This window comes from Carlito syrichta, unplaced genomic scaffold (genome assembly GCF_000164805.1).
Source record: "Carlito syrichta isolate Samal-C Ts95f unplaced genomic scaffold, Tarsius_syrichta-2.0.1 Scaffold307957, whole genome shotgun sequence".
NCBI lineage: Eukaryota > Metazoa > Chordata > Mammalia > Primates > Tarsiidae > Carlito > Carlito syrichta.
In genome coordinates this window covers 18660-22552 of record NW_007252053.1, presented here as the reverse complement: position 1 = coordinate 22552, position 3893 = coordinate 18660, and the positions used below count along the sequence as shown (strand labels likewise).

Genomic DNA, 3893 nt, shown 5'->3' with positions numbered 1-3893 from the left:
TGAATTGTTGAGATGAGCCAGCACTGCTGCTGTGCGAGTCTAATCTGCTTGTGCTCAGAGCACAACCCAACTGGCCTGAAGACGTATTAATAGGTCTGTCAAATCCTGTGCGGGAGTCAGTTCCAGTTAGGACAAAACATGGTTAGGAAGACCCCTGCTCAACTCCTGGGGCTCACACTGCTCTGGCATCCAGGTAAGAAGGAAGAACACTATGACACTATGAATTGGCTCAGTCAACGTGAACAGTACTGCCAGGCCCCTCATAGAAGTTTGAATATTTATTATTACTTTTGCAATTTCAGGTCCTAGATGTGACATCTGGATGACCTAGTCCCTATCATACCTCTCTGCATCTGTAGGAGACAGTCACCATCATTTGCTGGGCGAGTCAGAGCATTGGCAGGTGGTTAACTGGTATGAACAGAAATCAGGAAAAGCCTCAATTCTTGGTCTATGCAATATCTAGTTTGCAAACTGGGGTCCCTTCCTGGTTCCATAGCAGTGGGCCTGGGACAAACTTCACTATCACCATCTGCAGCCTATAACCTGAAGATGTTGCGAAGTATATCATCAACAGATTAGCAGTACTCCTCCCATAAATTTGCAAGGTGGACATAAACCTCTTAGCGAAACTGATCATGATGGGCTGCCCCCGATGATCCTCCTGGTGCCTGCATCTGCTGAGAGTGTTTCTCAGACTTAGTTATGGTTTGGTAAAAGGGACCAGGGAGACTCCTCTATATTCTAAGTCTCTTTCTTAGGCTCAGCCACAATAGCACAGACATGGTAAGGTCTCTCCTAATTTAATAAAGGATATCAAATATGATACCAGAGGAATTTGTGTTATTATATCAGTCAGGGTGAATACATCAAAAGTGAAACCACTCTATGGATTCCAAGGAAGAATTATTTTAATATGGGAAATTAGAATTGAAAATATAAACCTGGAGTATAGAAGTCATGAAAGATGGTATAGGAAATAGGGGAATCTATGGGGGGTTACTAGAACCCAGAGTGTACCTGACATTTTAAATAGACATGCTGCCTAATCATGGAGTCCTCAGGCCTGTCTGGGAAGCCCAAGTATGGGAGTGCTGATGCTCTCAGCTGATGCAGCAACTCTTCGGTTGCCTCTACAGTCCTCACCTCAGTCCACAAGCCTGCCAACAGGTATCAATGAATATTGAATCATCTTCTTTTAACTTTTAAACCTCATGGGAGTGCCCCTTATTGAGAAATTATACAAGAATACATAGAGAGATAAGGAGTTTTAGAAAATGTGCTTCCAGAAATGATGTGATAATGGGGAATTAATAGCTGAATGCAGAGTAAGGTTAGAATTTCCCCAGTGGCATAATTTTACATGGATGTGTCTTCATGTATTATTAACAAGTCTAAGAATATTGCAAGAAAATTTTATTGTCATAAATTAAGCAGAATTATAAAATTGCTTAGAATACATATAAATCATTTGAAAAATAAATGAAAAAGCTTTCTTGCCAAAACAAACAATAAAACCTAAATGTATATATATTGGGTTTTTGACTTTATATGAAGACACTTTGCTTGTCAAAATATGTCCAGACACAGCTTTATCATCAGCACCACTATGAGCATGTTACAAATTCAAAGTAGCACATGAGATCTAAACCTATTGAATGACAATCTGCATTTTAATAAGTGAACAGAATTTTTAAGAAGGTATGATCTAGAGGACATTTACCTTAGAGAATTTTTTCCAAATGAGACCATTTGCTTTAAAGTCACATGTTAAAAACATTCCCAGATTTAATTATCATTATACAAAGTTTCATTTGAAAACACTTTTCCAGATTGAAATGTTGAAAAACGGGGGAATTCGTGTGGAGGTCAGAGTGGAAGGAGGTGGACAGGGCCCAGCAGAAGGAGACATGGCTGCAAAGGTGTTTGAGTCCATCGGCAAGTTCGGCCTGGCCTTGGCGGCTGCAGGGACTATGATGAACTCTGCCTTATATAATGTGGATGCTGGGCACAGAGCTGTCATCTTTGACTGATTCCGTGGTGTGCAGGACATTGTGGTAGGGGAAGGGACTCACTTTGTCATCCCATGGATACAGAAACCAATCATCTTCGACTGCCAGTCTCCACCATGTAAAGTGCCAGTCATCATTGATAGCAAATACCTACAGAACGTCAACATAACTCTGCGCATCTTCCTCCGGCTCGTGGCCAGCCAGCTGCCTCGCATCTTCACTAGCACTGGGGAGGACTGCAATGAGCGCATGCTGCCATCCACCACCACGGAGATCCTCAAATAGGTGGGGGCTGGCTTCGATGCTGGGGAGTTGATGTCCCAGAGAGAGCTGGTCTCCAGGCAGGTGAGTGACGACCACACAGAGCGAGTGGACAACTTCGGGCTCATCCTGGACGATGTGTCTGTCCTTGACGCATCTGACCTTTGGGAAGGAGTTCACAGAAGCGGTGGAAGCCAAACAGGTGGCACAGCAGGAAGCGGAGCGGACCAGATTCTGGTGGAGAATGCTGAGCAACAGAAAAAGGCGGCCATCATCTCTGCCGAGGGCGACTCCAAGACCACCAAGCTGATGCCAACTGGCTGGCCATGGCGGGTGATGGCCTGATCGATCTGCGAAAGCTGGAAGCCACCGAGGACATTGCATACCAGCTGACACGCTCTCAGAATATCACCTACCTGCTAGATGGCCAGTACGTGCTCCTCCAGCTGCCCCAATGAGGCCCACCCTGACCGCACTTCCTCGGGCCACTGGAGCCAGTGCCCAGTGACGCTTAATATGGCCTTCCTTGTCCCCACCCCAGAAATAATTGTGAAATTTCATGATTGGCTTAAAGTGAAGGAAATAAAAGTGGAATCATTCAGGAAAAAATAAAAAAGAAATGTTGAAAAGCAATTTTTTTTTCAACTTTTATAATTATATGCATCAAAGGCTTTTAAAAAAAACTTTGTAAATCAACAAAGTGAAACAATATATTAATATTGTGATCCCTGGTATCAGATATTATTGGACTTTCCTGTTCAGCTTGGTTTGGGGATTTTGTTCACTCCTGTTTTGCCTTAGGGGGGTTCTGTGTTGGTTAGCCACTTCCCTGACTTCAGATCAAAGTCCACAGATTAGAGACAAGCTTAGTGACCTGCTGTTCAAGCATCCCGCTGAGCCCTACCTTGATCAATCAGATAATTGTAAAAATGACTATCCATGAACAGTAAAAGAAATTCATATCATTATTAATTCCTGAGTTTGGGGCAGTTATCTATATGCGCATGTACATGTTTTCATAAGTTTTGTTTATTTCACCATTTTTATTCAAAAATTATTTTGTTTTAATTTCTTCTTAATGGGATTCCTGAATAATCATATGTATGCTATCAATTTTAATTTTAAAAGGTTGTTAACTCAGCCAGAGTATAAAATTTCTATCTTTAGTCACAGAAGTTAATCTCCGAGTCTTCTTTTCTCTTCAGTCATCTAGAGTCAGACATAGTGTTTGGCACAAGACTGTTAGGAACAAAGTAGAAGTTTGTGGTCCCATTTTTCTGTTTCTATTTCACCTGTGTTTAGTTTTTTTATCTTGGTACATGTTGGAATCTGGATGGAACTAAGAGTTAATCAAAACTTTATCTTCCAACTAACTATAGCTTTCACTTGCTGCTCAATTATCTTTCCTGAACCCCTAAAGTGGTCTCAAAGAGTAATATTCAATTAACCCCAGGACTGAGGGTGCAAAGGTGATCACAACCTCACATGTGAAGATGGCCCTTCTCTGACTCTTCTCTAGCGATTTCCCTGAAGACAGAGGATGGTGCTGTCTATGCAGATAGGGGACAATTCCATAAGTGATCTTCTAATCTACACATCACACTATTTGCACAACACATT

General features: G+C 42.0%; 1 pseudogene; it reads left to right on the top strand.

The window, feature by feature from the left end:
- Positions 1-1857: 1857 nt before the first annotated feature.
- LOC103267122 lies at positions 1858-2731 on the top strand (annotated as a pseudogene).
- Positions 2732-3893: the final 1162 nt, after the last annotated feature.